Genomic DNA, 24,610 nt, shown 5'->3' with positions numbered 1-24,610 from the left:
GAAGGAAAGGGAACTTTCTTGCACTGTTGATGGGAATATAAATAGATACAACCACTATGGATGACAGTATGGAGATTCCTTAAAAAACTAGGAATAAAATCACCATATGACCCAGCAATCCCACTCCTAGGCATATACCCTGAGGAAACCAAAATTGAAACAGACACATGTATCCCATTGTTCATTGCAGAACTATTTACAATAGCTAGTACATGGAAGCAACCTAGATGTCCATTGACAGATGAATGGATAAAGAAGTTGTGGTATATGTACACAATGGAATATTACTCAGTCATAAAAAAGAACGCATTTGAGTCAGTTCTGATGAGGTGGATGAACTGAGAATCTATTATACAGCGTGAAGTGAGTCAGAAAGAGAAAGATAAATATCATATTCTAACACATATATATGGAATCTAGAAAAATGGTACTGAAGAATTTACAGGGCAGCAGTGGAGAAACACATAGAGAATAAACTTATGGACACAGGGAGAGGGGAGGAGAGGGTGAGATGTATGGAAAGAGTAACATGGAAACTTATATTACTATATGTAAAATAGATAGCCAACAGGAATTTGCTGTTTGGCTCAGGAAACTCAAACAGGGGCTCTGTATCAACCTAGAGGGGTGGGATGGGGAGGAAGATGGAAGGGAATTTCAAAAGAGAGGGTGGCTGATTCATATTGAGGTTTGACAGAAAACAGGAAAATTCTGTAAAGTAATTATCCTTCAATAAAAAATAAATTAATTAAAAAAATAGAAGCAGAGAAATCACTTTGATGATAAGGACCTGGATAGTAAAAGTTATGGTTTTTCCAGTAGTCATGTATGGATGTGAGTTGAGTTCAGTTCAGTTGCTCAGTCATGTCTGGCTCTTTGGGACCCCAGGGCTGCAGCACACAGGCTGCCTTGTCCATCGCCAACTCCCGGAGCTTGCTCAAACTCATGTCCATCGAGTTGGTGATTCCATCTAGCCTTCTCATCCTCTGTTGTCTCCTTCTCCTCCTGCCTTCAATCTTTCCCAGCACCATGGTCTTTTCTAATGAGTCAATTCTTGGCATCAGGTGGCCAAAGTACTGGAGCTTCAGCTTTAGCACTAGTCCTCCTAATGAATATTCAGGACTGATTTCCTTTAGGATTGACTGGTTTGATGTCCTTGTAGTCCAAGGAACTCTTAAGAGCCTTCTCCAAGACCACAGTTCAAAAGCATCAATTCTTTGGCGCTCAGCTTTCTTCATGGTCCAACTATCACATCCATACATGACTACTGGAAATACCATAGCTTTGACTCTATGGACCTCGTTGGCAAAGTAATATTTCTATTTTTTTTTAATACACTAAGTTTGTCATAGCTTTTATTCCAAGGAGCAAGCATCTTTTAATTTCATGGCTATAGTCACCATCTGCAGTGATTTTGGAGCCCAAGAAAATAAAGTATCTCACTGTTTCCATTCTTTCCCCATCTATTTGCCATGAAGTGATGGGACAGGATGCCATGATCTTAGTTTTCTGAATGTTGAGTTTTAAGCCAGCTTTTTCACTCTCCTCTTTCACTTTCATCAAGAGGTTCTTAAGTTCCTCTTCACTTTCTGCCATAAGGGTGGTGTCATCTACATATCTGAGGTTATTGATATTTCTCCTGGCAACCTTGATTCCAGCTTGTGCTTCATCAACCTTGAAGTACATCACATGATGTACTCTTCATATAAGTTAAACAAGCAGGGTGACAATATACAGTCTTGATGCACTCCTTTCCCAATTTGGAAACAGTCCATTGTTTCATGTCTGGTTCACTGTTGCTTCTTGACTTGCATACAGATGTCTCAGGAGGCAGGTAAGGTGGTCTGGTAGTCCCATTTCTTTAAGAATTTTCCACAGTTTGTTGTGATCCACACAGTCAAAGGCTTTAGTGTGGTCAATAAGACAGAAGTAGATGTTTTTCTGGAATTCCCTCGCTTTTTCTAGGATCCAACAAATTTTGGAAATTTGATCTCTGATTGCTCTGCCTTTTCTAAATACAGCTTTTATATCTGGAGTTTCTTGGTTCACATACTGTTGAAGCCTTGCTTGAAGGATTTTCAGTGTTACCTTGCTAGCATGTGAAATGAAGGCAGTTGTACAGTAGTTTGAACATTCTTTGGCATTGCCCTTCTTTAGGATTGGAATAAAAACAGGTCTTTTCCAGTTGTGGCTACTGCTGAGTTTTTCAAATTTGATAGCATATTGAGTGCAACACTTTCACAGCATCATTTTTTAGGATTTGAAATAGCTCAACTGGAATTCTATAACCTCCACTAACTTTGATCATAGTAATGCTTCCTAGGGCCTACTTGACTTCACATTTCAGGATGTCTGTCTCTAGATAAGTGATCACATTGTTGTAGTTATCCAGGTCATGAAGATCTTTTTTGTATAGTTCTTCTGTGTGTTCTTGCCATGTCTTCTTAATATCTTCTGCTTCTGTTATGTCCATACCATTTCTGTCCTTTATTGTGCCCATGTTTGCATGAATGTTCACTTGGTATCTCTAATTTTCTTTAAGTGAGCTCTAGTCTTTCCTATTCTATTGCTTTCATCTATTTCTTTGCATTGTTCAGTTAAGAAGCCTTTCTTATCTCTCCTTGCTATTCTTTGGAACTCTGCATTCAGTTAGGTATATCATTTCCTTTCTCCTTTGCCTTTTGCTTCTTTTCTTTTCTCAGCTATTTGTAAGGCCTCCTCAGAGTCTTTTTGCCTTGTTGCATTTCTTTTTCTTGGGGATGGTTTTGGTGACCACCTCCTGTACAATGTTATGAACCTGCATGTCTCTCAGTTTTTGAAGCTCTATGTTAAGGATTTATTATGGATCATCTTGTTCAGTCTTCACAATCCCCATATGAAGTGATATATCCATTTAACAGATGAGGAAACTGATTTCACAGAGGCAAAATGATTTTCCCAAGTTGACTTGTTATGGAGAACTAGAGCCAAGATGAAATTCAAGACTGTTGACTTCAAAGACTACCATATTCTGCTTCTCTTTTTGCATAGAGACTAGTTGTCCATTACAAACAATTGTGATTTGCTCCCTGAGCAAATGAATTCCTCCAAGGAGAGAGACTGGTATTACTTACCAAACACTTTACTTCAGCTTACTCCCAGCTCCCCATCCCCACTTCAAATACTTAAGATAAACTGAGCCCACCTCTCCATTGAACTCTATGTGAAGTCAACCCAGAGTTGAACTTGGTCCTTAGTTCTTTTCTGATCTTGCTATAGCTTTGGCATTACTTATCCAGGAAGGTGTGAACCCAGGTTGCAGCAGCAGGAGAGTCAGTGGATCTTTGTACCTGAGAAGCTACAGATGTGCACACATACAGAACTCAGCCTTGAGCTGAGCTGTAGTGGAGGATTTCTGGCTGCAGTGGGGTATTGCCCAAGAGCCCTGCAAGCCTTGAGGAACTGTGGAGCCCAGCACAGTGCTCTCAAACTTGGGTGCCATATTAGCTGTCACTTGCTTTGTAACACAGTATCTCAAGTTTTGTGGTTTAATACAACTGCCATGTATTATTTCTCACAGTTTCTGGGGTCAGAAAGCCAAACTTGTGGGTTAAGGCACATTGGGGTCAGTTTGCCTCTGCTTCACAATGCCTGAGGCTTCAGCCAGAGGCTTGAAGCCTGGGGAACTGGGATCATCCAAAGGCTTAGTCATGCATATGCCTGGTGGTTGATTTTGGTTGAAATCTTAACTGGGGTTTTTAGCTGTAACACTCACACAGGGCCTACATAGTCTGGGCTTTCTCACAACATGGTGACGGGGTTTCAGAGGGGAGCACAGAGAAAGGGAGAGCACAAGAGCACCGGAAAGCACCAGGCAGAAGCTGTATCCTCTTGATGAGCTAACCTCAAAAGTTAGATAACGTCACTTCCACAGGACTTCACAGCTTGAAGAAACCATAAGACCTCATCAAAATTTAAGGGGAGGGAACCTAGATCCCAACCTCATGAGGGAAGAGTGTCAGTATAAAAGTATAGATGTGTCTTTCTTTGGAAAATGATATCTGCCCCGGTTGTGTAGAGAATCTCCATGCCAGAGAGTAGGGCTGCAGGTCCCAGACCCCAGCCCTAGTCAGCCTGATTCAGTCAGTTTGGGTTTGAGGCTGGGAACTTGTACTTTTGCAGTGGGTTCTAATGTGAATGATCCTTAATAATCACTGCCATATGGGTTGAGGACTCGAGTTCTGAAGTCAAATCCCAAATTTGGGACTTTCTTGGACAACTCACCTCACCTTCATTAGCCTCCTCATCCCCACCTCTGGAGGAGAAGGGGACACCAGAGGATGAGATGGCTGGATGGCATCACCGACTCAATGACATGAGTTTGAGCAAGCTCTGGGAGATGGTGAAGGACAGGGAAGCCTGGCATGCTGCAGTCTATGGGGTCGCAAAGAGTCAGACATGACTGAGCAACTGAACAACCCCCCCTCTGTGACCTAATGGCAGTGACAGCCTGCATGGGTCACAGTTTGTGAGACCTAGCCCCTGCTGTTTGAAGGCTTAAGGAGGCAGAGGGCAGTTGGGTCCTGGGCACCTGGCTCCCTCTGTAATGATGGCTGGGCAGTGTCTGGGGATCTGGCCTTGAGGACACTGCCAGCTGAGATCTGCCTCTTTAGATGGGCTTGGGCCCTGGCAAGAGGAGCCAAACTGGGTGCTGGACAAATGCTCCCAGGCAGGGTAACCTGTCTCCTTTTAACCAAGACTTGGACTTCAGAGAGTAAAAGTTGTGCCTTAGGACCTTGCCCTTTCTTGTCAGAAAAGACAATAATATTTATGTGATAGAGATTTATAAGAACATTGTTACTTGACCATGACGACCTCAAGAACAAAGGATCTGGTGCCAAGAAGTTTGCAACAACTAACCACATCCCTCCTTCATCTTTCCAATAAAAGTGATTTGCTGAAAGTTTTCAGGGACTTTGGGATTTTTAAGGCATGAACCATTCATCTCCTTGCATGGCCCTGCAGTAAACCTTTCTCTCTTCCAAACTCTGATGTATTGCTTGGTCTCATTGTGTGTTGGGAACACAGACTTGCATTCTGTAACACCAGGAGAGCTCGTGCCTTGTCACAGAAACCAGTGTGGAAAGGAAACATTTATTTATGGAATCTGCAAAGATACCCTTCATCATGCCACTCTCTGGCTCCCTAAACCCTCATTGGCTCCCCAGGGCCTTAAGAAAACCATCTTTACATTTCATAAAAGACAAATAAACCTAAGCCCTCAATTCAGGTAAAATAAGCCAAGTGCCCTCCTTTGAACTCCCTCCAAGCACTCTGGTCTTTGCTCTCAGTTTCTCCCCACCATCCTTCTTGCCTAGATGCTTGCTGTTGTCACTGGAGTTCCAGTTTCTCCTTTCTCCAGCTTCTACCAGCCACCTGGCCCCAGAGTGAACTTCCCACACCCTCGGGTTCTCCAAGGGTAACCTGTCTGTAGGTCTCACTTGATCCATAGGCAAGGCCCCATTTTGCCTTCCAGGACCTTTCTGTCAGGTATCCTTAGATTTTTCTAATTTTCTTCATTTCCTGTTCAAGTACCCTCTTCCCCTTATTGAACCACAGGGTGCCTAATCTGTACACAGGCCAATGCAGGATTCAGGAACCCCGCTGTTCACGACCTAGTGGAAAACGTGAGGAGTGCACAGCCAGGAGGAATCACAGGAGATACGGAGGGCAAGAGCGTGGAGGGCCATTGTAAGAGGACGCTGGACGGGCCCAGATCTCTCCTGGAAAATGGACTTTTGGGTAGTAGTGATTTGGAGAGTTATTGGGCCTTGGTGAGTGAGGAGGGAGGGAAAGAGATACGGATTTAAAGGAGGGAAAGAGAGGAGGGCTTAGAGGAGGGCCATGGGCTTCCCTGACAGCTCAGTTGGTAAAGAATCTGCCTGCAATGCAGGAGACCCCATTCAATTCCTGGGTCAGGAAGATTCCCTGGAGAAGGGATTAGCTACCCACTCCAATATTCTTGGGCTTCCCTTGTGGCTCAGATGGTAAGGAATCCGCCTGCAATGCGGGAGACTTGGGTTCGATTTCTGGGTTGGGAAGATCCTCTGAAGAAGGGAGGCTACCCACGCCAGCATTCTGGCCTGGAGAATTCCATGGACTGTATAGTACATGCGGTCACAAACAGTCGAACACGACTGAGTGACTTTCATTATGCGGAGGGAGTAACTGGCCACGCCCTGTCCGCCGCCTCCCAGCCCTCCCCTCTCCGACATCAGAAATCCAGTTTCTCCCTGAAAACTCCTACCCTGGCTTCCTCAGAAAGGCCTCCTAGATTTCTGTGGCTGGCACTCGTTCCTGCTTGCTCTGCATACCCAGCCCTTTGCCTGCTTCCGTAGATCTTGGCCTCTCTGGCTCTGAAGACTTACAGCATGCCTGTTCCTGAGTGGCGTCAACAATGCCTTCTTTTGGATTCCTTTAGCTTCAGTCACACAGAAACGATATTGGCCAGGAGTCGGTTAGTCCAGGATGCAAAAAGAAGTGTCTCGTACACAGTAGGCAGCACAGTGCATAAATGAGGGAGGAGCAAAATCCCAAGAGAAGCAACGAAAAAACTTTGGCCATAAAGACTTCGCCTTTTTATGGTAAATGAAAATGGTTGCTACCCGAACGGCCACCAGAGGGCGCTTCAGGCAAGAAGCTCTCGGGCCAAGCTTCAGTTCTGACTTCTTCCAAACTCGGAATTCAGGGCTGTTCTCCAGAGACAGGGGGTAAAGATGGTAAAGAATCCGCCTGCAATGTGGGAGACTTGGGTTCGATCCCTGGGTTGGGAAGATCCCCTGGAGGAGGGCATGGCAACCCACTCCAATATTCTTGCCTGGAGGATTCCCATGGGCAGAGGAGTCTGGTGGGCTACAGTCCATGGGGTTGCAAAAAGTCGGACACGGCTGAGGGGCACTTGGGGAATAAAGAGCAAGACTGGTAAAACGCAATTTGGTTAGTGTAAATGTACCCTGAATTGGTCCCTGCTTTATTAATCTCTGAAAGTGTTACACGAAGGAAATCATTCCTCCTTTGGGCCTAGTTCACTCTGTAAAGTGGCTGGGCTCCAGTTCCAGCCTGGACAGGGGCCTCTTACAATCCTCCTGGGCAGTGTCCATGCTGTTCAGTTCACTTGGAAGCTGCGTGCCCTGCTTTTTGCCTCTCTTAGGGAAGGATAGGTGTGGAAATCAGCACTTGCTACAGTGGAAACAGTTAATGTCCTGGATGGTCTCCACCTTCTTCCTGAGATGACCCATCACACCAGAGGAGTGAGAGATTCAGAGAAGCAAACCAGCTTGGGCACTGTTCAGAAAGTGAGCCTAAAATGGGTTTATGAAGTGGGAAACTATTTGTGTAAATTCTTCCAGAATACAAAGACAATGACATAGGATGTATGGTTCACTCTCATGTATAATGGCAGAGCAACATGCAATGGAAAGAGGCACCATTCAAGATGGGTGCAGCCTTGGGAGAGAGATAGGATAAACGAGGAAGGGGAGAATAAGCTGTTTCTGAACATTTTATTTCATAAGAAATAAATGGATTTCAACCATCTATAGTGAAATGTCAACTCCAGTAATTCTACTTGGTTCTTAAATTATTTTCTGTAATCCTCTCTGTATTGACCCTTTCTTTTAATTAAAAAGGAAAACTAATTTAATTTTTTTGGAGAAAGAAATGGCAACCCCTTCCAGTATTCTTGCCTAGAAAATCCCATGGACAGAGGAGTCTGGCGGGCTGCAGTCCATGGGGTAGCAAAAGAGTCAGAAATGACTTAGCAACTGAGGACTCAAGGAAGTCTTATTACTTCTTTGGGTAACCACTAGTTTACACTCAAAAGAATCACAGTTTATATTATTTTAACCTGTATTTGTATTAAGTTATTTTAAAAAAATTTTTAGCAAACCAGTTATTTTGTAATAATAAATGTTCACATTTGAAAACTATGCTACTTGTTATCAGTTTTGGTTGCCACTATTTATACAAGCAAACAGAACATTACTAAGCTTGATATTTTCTTTGAAACTTTGCAATAAATGACTGTAATAGTCTATTGAAAGTGTTCCAGTTACTATAAATCTCCAGTTTTAGTCTTCAGCATTAATTTATGAGAGTTGGACTATAAAGAAAGTTGAGCACAGAAGAATTGATGCTTTTGAATTGTGGTGTTGGAGAAGACTCTGGAGAGTCCTTGGACTGCAAGAAGATCCAACCAGTCCATCCTAAAGGAGATCAGTCCTGGGTGTTCATTGGAAGGACTGATGTTGAAGCTGAAACTCCAGTGCTTTGGCCACCTGATGCGAAGAGCTGACTCATTTGAAAAGACCCTGATGCTGGGAGGGATTGGGGGCAGAAGGAGAAGGGGACAACAGAGGATGAGATGGTTGGATGTCATCACCGACTCAATGGACCTGAGTTTGGATAAACTCTGGGAGTTGGTGATGGACAGAGAGGCCTGGCACGCTGTGGTTCATGGGGTTGCAAAGAGTCGGACATAACTGAGAGACTGAACTGAACTGATTAATTTTACATTTAAAATTCATAGGTGGACTTATTTAAGGAAGTAATTTTGAGGAACAATTTACTTTTAAGCCCCCCAAAAATTTGTTGTGTGCTTTAATGTTACTTTAAAATTTTCTTTCTTTTTCAGTGTAAGTATACTGCTGTTGGTCTTTATCTTGGAAATTAAATTTTTTACAGTATTTGGTATAAAAATTCAGATTACAGCTGTCAACAGTGGCCAAAGAAGTTCCATTATTTTCCTTCCAAAAGAAATCTTAATGAACTGATACTCAGGGTAGGGCAATGGAAGTAATAAATATATTTACAGCTTAAAAAAAATCATTCTTTTTTTTACTGTGCCATGCGGCTTGCAGGATCTCGGTTCCCTGACCAGGAACTGAACCTGGGCCATGGCCGTGAAGAAAGCACTGAATCCTAATCACTAGACCATGAGGGAACTCCCTAAAGTAATTTTTGGAAGAGAGCTGACCAATTCCTCAGAACACCTCTTGGTTTCTTTTTTTTTTTTCCTAGCACAACTTTCCATAGATGAAGACATGTTCATCAAGTGTCTTAGGTTTCCCAGGCCCAGGTTAGGCAGGCTAATCCTAAAGGAGGGAAACATTCTGTGGGGGTGGAGGACCTGCTGAGTCTGAGCAGCCCTACAGTGCCTCAGATCTATAGGGATTTGTTTTCCTCAACTATAAAATGGGGATGAAGTCTGTCCTATCTACTTTATTAAAATATAATGTGCATTAAATGACATATTTGTGAAAATACCTTGAAAATAATGATACAAGCAGGTAAACAATAATTATTTACTTGTTGAGCAACGAATCCCAAGATCTCGCTTACTGGCAATGTTAGCATCAACAACAAAAAAGGAAGAAATGAGAGGATGTATAAATGAGTATGAAGGGAAGGAAGTGTGAAGAAGAAAAACTTACTGATGAAAACTAAGACCTCCAAGGAAACAGCTGCTCTTCCAAGATCCCAACTTAAGACCCGCTTTTCAAAATAATGGAAATTATATATTGTGAAAAATTATTTCAGTGGTCATTGTCATTAGAACTTATAATAATATTTGTGCATCTCATCAAAGAGAGTCAGTGGTTATTTCCCATGAAAGTCACAAGGCTTCAATTTTCAGAGTTTAACTAGTGAGCATTGAGATACCACCAAAGAAATACTTATTAGATATCAATGTAGAGTAAATCAGGAGAAAATTAGAAAAACATCAAGCCACTCCAACCGAGGCTCTGTTCTGCAAATCCTGGAGTTATCAATGCGCTTTGGATTATTTCTTGAGGCTCTGGTTAAACCCAGTAGGTTGAAGGCATTCTGGTCAAGAACAAGTCAGTTTCTGTTCTAAAAACCTGGCACTACCTAAGGAAATCCAAACCTGTAAATGGGAGCTACAAAGAAAGATTGTTTACTAGTCTGAAAAAGTGCTCAGAAATTTACCCACAGAGACTTTCTGATAGCTGATGCCAGAAGCAAGATGCACAGTGGGCAGCAGTTAATTGGACCCTCCCAGTTTTTCTTCTTGGACTCACCCTCTGCTCAATTTCTCCCATTTCTCTTACTTTATACCTTGCCCAAGTACCTGGCTTCTCTGCCTCTGTCACAACCTGGTTAACAGAATCCATTTATCTGCTGCATGAAGATGCAGGCTTAAAGTGATATCCATTTCAGAAGGACCCCAAAAGTAAAAAAAAGGCTGCTTGGTAAGGGCAGGATGATGAGGTACAAGGGCTTTGCCATAGACAGATTTAAATTTGAGTCTTAACTTCTGTATGTGGTGGTCACTCTCCACAACAGCCTGCAGTGGTCCATGCCTCTTGGCATTCACAGCCTTGTTACTTCCTCATACTGAATTAGGGCTGGCCCTGGCTGACCAAAAGAATAAGGGAGAGGTGACCGCATATGAATTATGGGGCTAGGTTCACGAAAGGCATTGCGGTTTTCTCATGGATCACTCTTTCTGGGGAATCCACCCACTAACCTGTGATTTCACTCAAGCCAGTCTCTAGAGGGACACATGGAGATGAAGGAAGGTCTCCTTCAGTGACCAGCATCAACTTGCCGTCTGACATCTGACTGCAACATCATGACAGACCTTGAGTTTGAACCTCCTGGCTGAGCTCTTTCTGAATTCCTGAATCACTCAACTGAAACCACAAGAGATAATAAATAATTGTTGTTGTCTCAAATCCTAAACATAACCATGTTAACAAAAACTGAAACTTTCTAAGTATTAGAGCATTCATATGAGAGATGTCTGTACACCCATATCAATTGTTAAAATATTTAACTATTTCTGTTAAGTATTTCCAGATGGCACTAGTGGTAAAGAACACTCCTGCCAATGTAGGAGTCATAAGAAATGCAAGTTTGACTCCTAGGTCAGGAATATCCCTTGGAGGAGGGCATGACAACCCATTCTAGTATTCTTGCCTGGAGAATCCCACGGACACAGGAACCTGGCAGGCTACAGTCCACAGGATCGCAAAGAGTCAAACATGACTGAAATTACTTAGCATGCATGCATGTTGCTTTGTAAGTTCAGTGCAGTTGCTCAGTCTGACATTTTGGAACCCCAGGACTGCAGCACACCAGGCTTCCCTGTCCATCACCAACTCCCGGAGCTTGCTCAAACTCATATCCATAAAGTAAGTGATGCCATCCAACCATCTCATCCTCTGTCGTCCCCTTTTCCTCCTGTTGTCAATCATTTTCAGCATCAGGGTCTTTACAAAAGAGTCAGTTCTTCGCATCAGGTGGCCAAAGTATTGGAGCTTCAGCTTCAGCACCAGTCCTTCCAATGAATATGAAGGACTGATTTCCTTTAGGATTGACTAATTTGATCTCCTTGCAGTCCAAGGGACTCTCAAACGTCTTCTCCAACACCACAGTTCAAAAGCATCAATTCTTTGGCGCTCAGCTTTCTTTATGGTCCAACTCTCACATCCATACATGACTACTGGAAAAATCATAGCTTTGACTATATGGACCTTTGTTGGCAAAGTAACATCTCTGCTTTTTAATATGCTTTCTAGGTTGGTCATAGCTTTTCTTCCAAGGAGAAAGCATCTTTAAATTTCATAGCTAGCATCACCATCTTCAATGATTTTGGAGCCCAAGAAAATTTGTCACGGTTTCCATTGTTTCCCCATCTATTTGCCATGAAGTGTTGGGACTGGATGCCATGATTTTAGTTTATGTAATGTTGAGTTTTAAGCCAGTTTTTTCACTCTCCTCTTTCACTTTCATCAAGACACTCTTTAATTCTTCTTTGCTTTCTGCCATAAGAGTGGAGTCATCTGCGAATCTGAGGTTATTTATATTCTTCCAGGCAATCTTGATTCCAGCTTGTATTTCATCCAGCCAGGCATTTTGCTCCACATGTAAGTTAAATAAGCAGGGTAACAATATACAGCCTTTATGTACTCCTTTGGAACCAGTCTGTTGATCCATAGTAAAGTCACTTAGTCGTGTCTGACTCTTTGCAACCCCATGGACTATATCCCACCAGGCTCCTCCATTCATGGAATTTTCCAGGCAAGAGTACTGGAGTGGGTTGCCATTTCCTTCTCCAGGAGATCTTCCTGACCCAGGGATTGAACCCAGGTCTCCCGCATTGCAGGCAGATGCTTTTTACCATCTGAGCCACCAGGGAAGCTCCTGTTGATCCATGTTCGGTTCTAACTGTTGCTTCTTGACCTGCATACAGATTTCTCAGGAGGCAGGTAAGGTGATCTGGTAGTCCCATCTCTTGAAGAATTTTCCACAGTTTGTGGTGATCCACACAGTCAAAGGCTTTGGCATAGTCAATAAAGCAGAAATAGATGTTTTTCTGGAACTCTTGCTTTTTCGATAATCCAAGAGATGTTGGCAATTTGATCTCTGGTTCCTCTGCCTTTCCTAAATCCAAGTTGAACATCTGGAAGTTCATGGTTCACGTACTGTTGAAGTCTAGCTTGGAGAATTTTGAGCATTACTTTGCTAGTGTGTGCAATTGTGCAATAGTTTGAATAATTTTTGGCATTGCCTTTCTTTGGGATTGGAATGAAAACTGATCTTTTCTAGTCCTGTGGCCACAAGGAGGAAAGGGCAAAGTTTTTTTTTTCTACCTTCCTTAATCTTAATCACATAAAACTTTTTTTTTTTTTCTTCCTTAAGCCCGGAACTGATGTTTACACAAGAAACAACTCAGTTTAAATTCTGTACTAGGGTTATATAACAACAATTTATCCTGCTTGAGGACAGTTTCTCCTTCCTGAAAACCTTCTGACTATTTCTGGTAGCTTAGAATGTATATGCCTCTTGATGAAAGTGAAAGAAGAGAGTGAAAAAGTTGGCTTAAAGCTTAAGATCATGGCATCTGGTCCCATCACTTCGTGGGAGATAGATGGGGAAATAGTGTCAGACTTTAATTTTTGGGGGCTCCAAAATCACTGCAGATGGTGATTGCAGCCATGAAATTAAAATATGCTTACTCCTTGGAAGGAAAGTTATGACCAACCTAGATAGCGTATTAAAAAGCAGAGACATTACTTTGCCAACAAAGGTCAGTCTAGTCAAGGCTGTGGTTTTTCCAGTGGTCATGTATGGATGTGTGAGGTGGACTGTGAAGAAAGCTGAGTGCCGAAAAATTGATGCTTTTGAACTGTGGTGTTGGAGAAGACTCTTGAGAGTCCCTTGGACTGCAAGGAGATCCAACCAGTCCATCCTAAAGGAGATCAGTCCTGGGTGTTCATTGGAAGGACAGATGCTGAAGCTGAAACTCCAATAATTTGGCCACCTCATGGGAAGAGTTGACTCACTGGAAAAGACCCTGATGCTTGGATGGATTGGGGGCAGGAGGAGAAGGGGACGACAGAGGATGAGATGGTTGGATGGCATCACCAAAACAAGCAAAAACAAGACAAGGAGTTGACCGTGGCTCAGATCATAAACTCCTAACTGCAAAATTCAGTTGCTTTGTAAAGAGCCCTGCATTTGAATTAGTGTGATTTAATGTGAACTTGGATTGCTAGTTCCCCAAGGTCCTTTGCAAAGGGAAATCAAATCCTCTTCAGAGGAAAGTAACATTATTTTTGACATCAAATTATTTCAACAAATACTTTACAAATGCCATGTCCAGCATTCAGCCAAAGATAAACAAAAGCTGAAATTTTTAGCTGCCCAGAAGTCATCCTTTACCCTAGGCTCATGTGGTGGAAAAACTAAGGATTTATGGAGGCAATGGATTCAGTATATGATGGGGAGGGAGGAATCAAAAGTTGGGAGGGGTGTATTTATTTTTATTTATTTCTTAGTATTTATTTGGCTGCACCAGGTCTTAGTTGTAACATGTAAGATCTAGTTCCCTGACTAGGGACTGAATCCAGGCCCCCTGCTTTGGGAGCATGAGTCTTAGCCACTGGACCACCAGGGAAGTCCAGGAAGGGTATAAATGGGCCTAATGAAAGAGGCTTCCATTGCTGGGACTGAGCTCTGGGAATGGCAGAGAGCAAAGCCTTCTTCTTGCCGCTCTACTTGCAGTGGGTAGCTAGCTGGACCCTCATATAGGGTAGCCAGGACTCGCAGAGCCCAGATTCTCATTTATCTCAAAAATCCTATCCCTGATTCTAGTTAAAGAATGGTGAAGTTGACTCTTCAAGGTGGCCTGAACCATGGACATATGAAAGAGACCAAAATGTTTTGAAGAAGCATCCTTTGCTGGATCTTTTAATGGCACCCAGAGACTCCTAGAAAACAGGACTAAAGGAAATGTTCCTTCATCCAGGAGGGTGAAAATTGAAACAGCTGTATCAGATTTAGGGAAAAAATGGTAATTTTTGCTCTAAATAATGTAAAATAAAATTAAATTTCACTATGTTTTCCCAATAGTCATGTATGGATGTGAAATTTGAACCATAAAGAAAGCTGAGCACCAAAGAAGTGATGCTTTTGAACTGTGGTGTTGGAGAAGACTCTTGAGAGGGGATCAAACCAGTCAATCTTAAAGGAAATCAGTCCTTCATATTCATTGGAAGAACTAATGCTGAAGCTGAAGCTCCAATACTTTGGCCACCTGATGCAAAAAATTGATTCATTGGAAAAGATCCTGATGCTGGGAAAGATTGAAGGCAAGAAGAGAAGGGAACAACAGAGGATAAGATGGTTGGATGGCATCACCACCTCAATGAACATGAGTTTGAGCAAGCTCTGGGAGTTGATGATGGACAGGAAAACCTGTGTGCTGCAGTCCATGGGATTGCAGAGTCAGACATGACTGAGTGACTGAACTGAACTGATAAGATAGTAGCAAGATCTTCAACAAGTTGTTCACTATACTGATGAGGAAATTAAGAACCAGCAGAGTAGAAAGTGAGTCCTAGCCTGTGCCCACACTGGGGTGGGTGGCCCTTCCTTACATCCCTCTTCCCAAATGTATTTTGTCAAATTCCATTTTTATCTCACTCTCACGATATTGGTGCCCTGAATTTTACAGGCCAGGTGGCACTTTTTTCTCAACAAACTAACTGAAAACTTCAATTTGACATCATTTCTAGTATCCCTTTACTTTTCTTTTTCAACACTAATTCCAACATCCACTGCTTTCTTCCAGGCAGGTGTCCGTAAAAGTTCTTTATTCTGACCCTGCCAACTCATCATGGTGTATGGTTTTGAGTAGTGTCACCCAGAATATCTTATTCCTCTGTGCCTTTGTTGAGTTTTATATACTTACATACGCTGGCAACTATGCTCTTCCTACTTTTACTTTATAAAGCAATGTTGATTAGTGATTTCCTAGTGGAGCAGATGATGTGGTCAGAATTTGTCAAGGGCTACCAGTTCCATGAAGGGATAAGCTCTGTCTCCCTGGAGGTGTTCAAGGAGGGTCTGAGTGACCCTCTACCCAGTCTTGTGAATCAAGGAAGTTGATTCAGGTAACTTTGAAGATTCCTTCCAGTGCTAATCACCATAAATAAAATCTTTTGATTTGTCATTATTTCTGAGGTGCCTTACCAACTCCCCCTCCCACCTCCATCCACAGAGTTCTGCTTTCTCCTCTGCACCTCCATGACAACCTCTGCCATGGCCTGGAGAGACAGAACTTCAATCCCAACTCAACCACCAGCTAGGTGGAAAACTTGAGCAAATTCATTAATTCCTCTGAACCTTAGTCTCTTCTCTTCTTCTCTCCTCGTATCATGGAATTGCTGCGAGAAAGAGTGGGAATGACTATGGAAGACAAGCCATTATTCAGCACAAAGTTCTCAGTAAACAAATGCCTCTGTAGCCTGGTTTCTCTGATCACTGACTCAGGTCTTCCTTTTCCTCAACCTCCTGGGAGGGAAGGGTCTGTTTTTTTCTGTATCCCCAGCCCTGAGCCTGGAGGCTTCTGGCTGGTAGACAGTCTGTGAATTCATTACTCAAACATTAATGAGGTAGAGAAACAGACGCTGTGGATATAGAGTGGCTCAGACAAGATTTAGACTCTCAAGGAAGCCTGAATAAAAACACAGACAAATAAATGCTGAGCTCTTAGAACTAAATTGTAATTTTTAATTTTCCTGACCTTATAATATGACTGCTACTGCTTTAGCATATGTCCAAATTATTGACCTAGATGGGCAAAAAGTTATTAAGTATGAAAGCACTTCAATTAAGGGATATTTTGTTTTCCATGGGGTCTTTGTGAGCTTAGAGAGAAATAGAAGCAATAGTTAAATAATCACAAGCAGACTGCTACAATTAAATGTGATTTACCAAAGGTATCATTTGCAGATAGTGTCAAATTAAAACATTTAAGAGGATTGATGTAAAAGATCTTTTTCTTCTCTCAGTGAAATGCTGGCTTAGGGGGCCTCCAAAGGGAAACTGCCAGATGCTGTTTTATGTGCTCATCATGTTTGAGCATAACATCTCCTTAGTGTTTTTGAATTCTACATTGTCTGCAAAACTGCCACTGCATTAAAACTGCCTCAGAAATTGTTTTTTAAATGACGCAGGTAGCAGTCACTTTCACATCTCTTGCCTAGTTAGCATTTTAGAATGCAAGAGTTATTTTCAAGATTATCTTTGCTTAACCTCAAGTTCCTGTGTTTTCAGGCAAAATGCTAGTTGCTCAAGGAAACCACAGAGATGATACTTTAAAATTGACATATTTACTGTATATCTTAATTTAAACTACTAGGAGCTTAAGAGTCCTGAAGTCTGACCTTGTTGTTGCTATAATATGTCCTAAATCCTCAAAATAATTTTGTTTTAGACAGTAATCTTTTACCATTTGGGGTTCAATAGTACTTGCATAAGTGTGGGTTATAGAGCTAGAACCAGAGATAGAGATGACAAGGTAGGAGAACTATAGATTAATTTGTAAATTTAAAAAGTGATATACATACACAAACAGAGAGAGGAGAGAGCTTGAGTTTAATAAATTAACATTATTTTATTTGTTCCAGCCTGGAGTCAAGGATTAGTGTAGTTCATGTGCCTAAAATTTATTTCTCAGGAGAAAATAATGTGGAGAATCAAAAACAGTGATAGAAGGAGAAAATTTTCCCAGATGGCAGAAGCCAAGGTGAACTAAGAGTTGCTAGACTGCATGGAACAGTACTGGACAACCTTGATAAAAATAGGTTAAGAAAATATATGACCTATGGAAAGTTTAATTATGGCAATTTATATTAGATCTTTAATTTATATAAAATTTTCATCTTTTTCTGTAACTTGTTTTTTTCAAAGAAAGTAAATGTGTATCTATATGTTTAATTATATGAAGTTCCTTTATATTTGATATAGTTCCAATTATTTGTTTATTGGTCAAAAATTTAAAATATCCAAACTCACTAGTGCATGTGGGGGAAAAGATGCTGACCTAAGTAACCTTGGAAATGAGTAAAGTCTGCAACATTAAAAGTGAAAGAAACTGCATGCAAGCACTGTACTCCTGTGGTAGTTGTTTCCTGGGAGTGGTTTAGTCGTTATGTTGCATCCAACTCTTTGGCACCTCCATGGACTGTTGGAGAAGGAAATGGCAGCCCACTCCAGGATTCTTATCTGGAAAATCCCATGGACAGAGCCTGTTGGGCTATAGTTCATGGGGTCGCAAAGAGTTGGACATGACTGAGCAACTGAACACATGGACTATAGCCTGCCTGGCTCCTCTGTCCAATGGATTTCCCAGGCAAGAATACTGGAGTGGGTTGCCATTTCCTTCTCCATGGGATCTTCCCAACCCAAGGATAGAACCCACATCTCCTACATTGGCAGGCAGATTCTTTACCACTGAGCCACCATGGAAGCTGCTTCCTGGGGATACAGGTTAATAATTCTGATACTGCTATTCATGTATATTGGAACTGAACAATTAAGAAAATGGATGGCAAATCATGGGAGCTAGATTTCTCACTTTTAGAGTGAAAATTATAGGGAAGCAAGGGTGTTAGGCAGATAGAATGATTCAAAAGTATGAATTCATGTTTAGCTTAATATGGGTACTGATGGTTACATGTAGAAATACATATAGACATGTACATATAAGCAGGTTAATATAATATAAACACATATATATGTAAAAGAAGTGATACCCAGTAGCAACAGCTACTAGCTAGTGTGCAACAGCACACCTAGCTCCCAGGTCTTGGTTTCTACAGTCATTCTCCAATAAAGAAAATAGGGTTTCTTGGAGAAATGACTGATAGAACTGGGCCAGGAAATATAAAAGATGACTCTAGATCATCTTGTAATGCCTGAATGTAAGGAAGTGCTAAAAAAACAAAACAAGATAAGAACAACAACAAAAAATCAATGGGAGCATTTTGAAGGTTCATAGGAACCAACTGAAAGGTCTCCCAATTCAAAGCTGGAACAATGTGAGCAGCAACATAAATAAAGTAGTATTGGATTATAAGCCAAAGCATAACAGAAATATCCATAGGTCCATGCTTATGTGAATAAAGTATTGAGCAAATTAATAAATAAATGGGGGAGCAGAGGCAATGCAGAAGAATTCCACATAATTCATGTAGATACTTCACCTTCAAAGAGGGGAGCATGAATCCCCACTCTTTGAGGGTACGCCACACAGAGTGAACTTCCTTCCAAAGAACACAGTGTGAAAGAGGAGGGAGCAGGGAGAGTTACTTTACAGTGGAGAAATCTGATGAACATTGCCTCAGTCACGTGATCAAGGCTACCATCAACAGTGAACGGTCATATTGAGGATATGTTTCCTTTATCTGGTATGTTCAAAATGGTGCTTTACCTCATATTTTTCCTCACAAAACCCATCAGTCCAGTCTAATTATGAGAGAAACACCAGGAAAATTCCATTCGAAGGGCAACCTGCAAAACACTCTTGAAAACTGCCAGGGTCATCAAAAACAAGGAATGCCTGAGAAACCGTCACAGTCAAGAGGAGCCTAAGGAGACACAATGACTAAATATAATGTGTCCTGAATGGGATCGTGGAACAGGAAAAGGACATTACTAAAGAAATCTTAATAAAGCGAGGACTTCAGCTAAAAGTATGTATGTACAACATACAACGGTATCTTGTAATGCCAGATGTTAGCCCTAGAGGGAAACTGAGTGCAGGGTATGTGGGAACTCTCTGTAGTATCTTCTCCATTTTTCTGTAAGCCTAAAACTTTCCTGAAAAATAAAGACTGGTTTAAAACAAATTAAGCAAAACTGTTACCTGTGTATGTGTGCTTGGTTGTGTCTGACTCTCTGTGGCCCCATGGACTGTGGCTCCACCAGGCTCTTCTGTCCATGGAATTTTCCAGAAGAGAATACTGGAGCAGGTTGCTACTTCCTACTCCAGGGGATCTTCCTGACCCAGGGATCGAACCTGCATCACTTGTGTCTCCTGCATTGGTTGGGGGGGGGGGGGTGCAGATTCTTTACCATTAGAGCCACCTGGGAAACCCAAAAGTGTTATGGGCTAGATGCAAACCCAAGGCTATGGAAGTACACAGGAAGAATCATTAACATTGATTTGCCTTGTTGGCAATCCATTCCAGTATTCTTGCCTGGGAAAACCGATGGACAGAAGAGCCTGGCGGGCTACCATCCAAAGGGGTGCAAAGAATCAAATATGACTGAGTGATCAAGCACACACATAACTTAATTTCTGAAAGTTTTACATTGACTAACTTAAAAACTTTTCATTCTCCAAGTATAATCTAGCCAGTTTGAAAATCATAACAGTAATTAATAACATTATTTTCAGGATTGCAATAATCATCTTCACAACAACTCTATGAGTAACATGCTGTTAATATTCCCATTTTAAACTGAGGAAACTGTGATTAAGTAAGGATTGAGGTATTGTCCAAGTTTGGACAATTACTAAGTCGTGAGCTAAGGTTTGTTTTGGGAAATGTGAATCCTGCACCATAATCCTGTACCTTGTGCTGTGCACACTGACATTAATAGCTGAATATAATGACTTTTGTTTTTAGACAAGTCAATTTGTAGCATTATTTTTTTTTTGGCAGAAATTTGAAATAAGAGACTGTTTACTATTGAACATTCTATAGATTTGTGATTTTAAAAACTCATAAAACTTCCCCAAAACTTACCATGTCAGTAAAAATTTTCTTCATACTGGAGTCTAACATAGTGTTAAAACTGGTTATTGGCTTAAAATATCAGGTTTTTGCCTGACAAACTATTTCTACTTATCAAAAGACGTTCTTCAGTGGAAGTGAACATTATCTCTGAGGCACTGACTTCTCATAAAAAGAGTTTGGAGAGAAATACCTTTTTTCCCACGAGGACAGGGAGTAAAATTCAGATTAAGATATGATAACACTTCCAAGGAGCTACTTATCCTAACACACACTCCCAAGATACAATTTTTGACTGAGAAAGATTCAGTCTTGCAAATGCTCTTCTCCAACATGTGACTGTGACTCTCAGAACATGATGGTATCATTAGCTTTTTGCTCTAAAAAGCTTAAGAACTTAATTTTAAAATGTTAACGTACACCTTTTAAGGTAAAAGTAATAATTTCTAAACTTAATAGAGCATAGCAAGACCTGAGGAAGATGAAAACACCCCATGAGTTGTGCTTTGAATTCTACAATTATAGAAGAAACAGGAACCCTTACTCCTGTAACTGTGACAGTGAGACTTGGGAATAGACTCCAAGGCTCCAGCTCTGGGCTTTGTGTTTCGGTCTCTCAGGATACATCCCTCAGTACTGGGTATAGGAGGGGCTTTACGTAGCCAGTGCTGGATCTCCTTGGGTCTGATTTTACCACATCATCGTGTCTCATTGTTATCTCCAATGTCTCTCCTTCGAGTTTTCCTTTGGCTCTACTCTTCCTCCACTTTGTTCAGAGGGAAAATGCTAGAAGATATATGATGTAAAGTTTATTCTGCTATTATGTTCCTTCTTTTGACAGCAGACAGTTGCCAGCTGTGATGAAGAGAAGACTATGGAATGGAGCATGGTTGGCAGGGGTCCCTAGGCCACTGGTACATAGGATGGAGGAGGCCCCCTGACATCTTTCCCTACCAGGAGTGCCAAGTGTTTTCCTCATGCTTTTCTGGATAGTCACATGGGGGATGAGCCAGCAGGGGTGACAGGCCTGGCAAGACCAGAGATAGATGACAACCCAGATAACAGCAGTAACTTTCTTAGCACTGCTGCTGCTGCTAAGTCATTTCAGTCGTGTCTGACCCTGTACGACCCCATAGACGGCAGCCCACCAGGCTCCCCCTTCCCTGGGATTCTCCAGGCAAGAACACTGGAATGGGTTGCCATTTCCTTCTCCTATGCATGAAAATGAAAAGTGAAAGGGAAGTCACTCAGTCGTGTCCGACTCTTCGCGACCCCATGGCCTGCAGCCTACCAGGCTCCTCCATCCATGGGATTTTCCAGGCAAGAGTACTGGAGTGAGTTGCCATCGCCTTCTCCTTTCTTAGCACTTGACCTATTTTATTCCAGGCCAGTATATCACTGTACATATTCTGAGCCAGGTGAGTATCAAGGCAGGAGGACAAGAGTCTCATGAAGTCCATTCTAAACCTTGGCTCTTTTTACCTTCAACAAGACATGTCACCTCTTTGTTCCACCAAGTAGAACCTGGCCTGCCTTGCTCTTGAGAATCACAGATCACACACAGTGGGTGGCCTCTTCCCCACAGAGCTGTCAGGGACCCTGTCCCAAGTTCCTCAAACTGCTCTACCTTTTTATCTGATGCTTTTAAATACAGTTTGGGGAAAGGGAATCACTTTGATAGTCAGCAGGTGTCAAGAGGTTGAGGACTCTGTAAAGGCATGTTGGAAAATCAGGGAAAGGAAGTACATGTCTAATTTCTAGTCTGTCTTTCTTTGGCCTCCAGCAAACCCTCCCCTTGTATTAGAGAGACCTGCTGCAGATAAATGCAGGCTGCCAACAGTGAGATGCAGCTTGGGCAAAACGCCCAACAGATGGCTCAGCTCCATAAGTACCAGCCAAGGCCTGACAAAGCTGACAGCAGCTTCTTAAGTCAATTTGTGTCTTATCAGAGAGGTGGGTATAGGATAATTGTGGGGTGGCAAGAATCCTGGTATAGTCCCACCCAAGGTAAACTTGAAACAGAGCCTCCTCTGCTGTCCCCTCAAAGTCTTGGGCACCCAAGCTCATTGGAGAGAGAGATCAGGGCTCTGAGCAGGGGGGCAGACACATTCCTTCATGGTTCAGAGGGTGGCAACAAACTCTGGACCCCTGTATTCTAGCCAAGAGCTCAGTTGTTTGGTTTGTAGGCAGCACCAGAGGCCAGCCTAGGGACTGCAACAGTGCTTTGCACAGGGGCTCTTGTTTCCATCAGGCCCCTGAAGTGAAATGAGGAAGTGGCGTGGTGGAGGATAGTCTTGAGGAGGTGGGATTCAAATATTAGCTCTGTGTCTTAACTGGTTACTTAACTTCCCTGAGCCTTTAATTCCCATCTGTAAAATAGGCATGATGTTCCGCTCACAGGGTTGCCTTGAATAAAGTGTTTACCCTGCACTTACCCACTTCATCTGTTATGACAAAATACCATAAGTTGGGTGGCTTATAAACAAGAGAAATTTACTCCTCCCAACTCTGGAGGCTGAAAGTCTGAGGCCAAGGTGCCAGCAGCCTCAGTTCCTGGTGACAGCTGGCATCTAGTTTGCAGACTGCTGAGTTTTCAACCCTCACACAGCAGAAATAGGACAAGCTAGCTCTCAGGGTGGTAAGAGTACCAGTCTTAGTCATGAAGGCTCCACCCTTATGACCTTATTAACTCCCAAAGGCTCCACCTCAAAATACCATTGCATTAGAGATTTGATTTCAATGTCTGAATTTGCGGAGAGGAGTCCAAGCATTCAGTCCATAACACCTGTTTTCCACTGACTAGTGGTGCTGTGCTCAGAGGACACCCACAGTGTCTGAAAAGCTGCATTTCCTGGGTCTAAACAGGTCTACTCACAGGATTCATTGTCCAGAGCTCTTGCAAGTCATAAAATTATTAGTCTGTACAGCAAAGACTGCCAGGGACAGTCTTGACCAGTGACTTCTATGGCTGGGCAGTCCTGGAGACTCAACCTTAGCCCCTTGTCAGTCCTCAGGTAAGGTTGTCTGTGCATTAATAAAATAGCATATATTAAAGTTCTACCACATTGATAATGAAATGGTTAAAGAAGCAAGAACACACACCTGGCTAGAAAAGAAAAGGAGAGAAGAAATGAGGGTATAACTGCAGAACCAGCCCAAACTGGCCTGATCCTGTTTCTAACAAGATCCTGAGTTGTTCTTCAGAGACAACAGAACAAAACTTCAAATCATGCAGCCAAAGCATGCAGAAAGAACATTCTGACCTCAGATAACACCTGGAATCAAGTTCTCCCCCACGGGACCAAAGGACACCAGTGTGGCCAGAACCTGGACCCCAGAGGCCTTTCAGAAGTGGAGGGTCCACTGTTCAAGGAAGATCTGGTGCTGAATCTGCTCTGTCTACTCACCATACATGGCCAAATCCCAAAGCCCTGCAATCAAAACCAGCTGACCAGCACTTCCACACACCAATCCACCTGCCCTAACTCATAAAAGCTTGTCTGAATCCCAGACTGGGGAGACAGATTTGAGCTGGAGCTGCCTCCCATGTCTTTGTCAGTGGACCTTGCAATAAATCTTTTTCTTTCCTCAAAAGCCAGTGCCATAATATTGGTTGCTCTGCTCACGGGACAGTGAGCCCATTGCTTGTAAAGGGGGTTATAAAGGTGGGGAGGAGTGGTGATTCTTCATTGGGAGAGGAAATAGGGTGTTTTGAAGAGAACCCTGAGGCCTGGGACAGAGTCCAGAGTTGAAATCCAGGAAATTTCTATAAGAAAATGTGCACAATGGCTCTGTGTGGAACCTGCGCTCTCTGAGGGGCTGAGTGTCATCCTTTGTACCAGGGCTGGGGAGCTGATGGAAGAGGAGAGTGTCCTGTTTTCTCCCCTTTAGTGGAGAGCTCTGCAACAGAGGGCTGGGACCTTCAGAAGGGGGCAGGTAGGAACAGGCGTTGGGCACAAGCTGGAGGAGGGTCCCCACTATGCCTTCGGCTCTCTATTGGGCCAGGACCATCAGCACTTTGGATTCCTAGAAGCTGGTGAAGTTGTCCCAGGTGGAGCTGGGAGCTTCTCCCTGATGACATAGTCAGCTGGTTAAGGAGCAGTCGCTGTTTCGGTCACCTTCTAACATGAAGAGTTTTCTTATGTACTTGAGGTGTTTCTCCTTGGGAGGTTGGAAGGTATATTACTAATTTGCCGCTAAAGTATCCTTTCCTTCTCTGACCCTGCAAAATGGACAGACCAAGGACCAAACCAGAAATTGCTTTTCTTTTGTGTTTAACTCAAATTTCTGTGTGGAGGCTGAGATAGAGAATGCTTAACTTTTATAGTATATTTAGCCCCAGAACAACAAAGAAAAATATTCAGGAAAAACCCCTGGGATGCTACTGACTTTGTGTATATCTTGCCTATAAACAGAATTGGGACTTCCTAATATGGCAACCCACTCCATTGTTCTTGCCTGGAGAATCCCAGGGATTGCGGAGCCTGGTGGGCTGCCGTCTATGGGGTCACACAGAG

The sequence above is a fragment of the Dama dama genome, chromosome 23, assembly GCF_033118175.1.
Source record: "Dama dama isolate Ldn47 chromosome 23, ASM3311817v1, whole genome shotgun sequence".
NCBI classification, from domain to species: Eukaryota; Metazoa; Chordata; class Mammalia; order Artiodactyla; family Cervidae; genus Dama; species Dama dama.
Note: the sequence above shows the minus strand (reverse complement) of the source record.